Genomic DNA, 591 nt, shown 5'->3' on the forward strand with positions numbered 1-591 from the left:
AATCCCTTAGGGAACAAAAGAAAATCTGCAGAAACCAAAAAAAAGCCCTGGCGCAAATCCTACACTAGTGAAGAAAAATTGCTTTATAAAGACGAACTCGCCAAATATAAACGCCTGAATCGATCACTCAGGAAAAAAGCAAATACTATGTCACTCAAATTGAATTAGCAAAAAACTAATAAAAAGCTCTACCAGGTAGTGTCCACACTATCAGGTCACACCCACCGTTCCCATAACCCCTTCCCAATCACTAACTCCTTGGCTGACCACTTCTTCAATAAAGTGAATGGCATCTATGCTGAATTTGCGTCACATGCCAAGCTGGCCGACCAATTTTTGAACAACAATCACCCTGCTTACTGTCTGAAGCAATTTGAAATCACCAACTCCGATGAAATTCTCACCATAATGTCCGCTAGGCAGTCAGGACCGCCTAATGACCCCTGCCCACCAGACGCACTTACCCCTGTTGCTGAGCAGGTGGCAGTGCTTTAGCCAAAATCTTCAATGTAATGTTCACCTCTGGTACCTATCCCACTATCTGGGAAAAGACTATTATTAAAGCCTCTCTTAAAAAAAACAACCTGGACC

Source organism: Lissotriton vulgaris, unplaced genomic scaffold, assembly GCF_964263255.1.
Source record: "Lissotriton vulgaris unplaced genomic scaffold, aLisVul1.2 SCAFFOLD_1682, whole genome shotgun sequence".
Lineage (NCBI taxonomy): Eukaryota > Metazoa > Chordata > Amphibia > Caudata > Salamandridae > Lissotriton > Lissotriton vulgaris.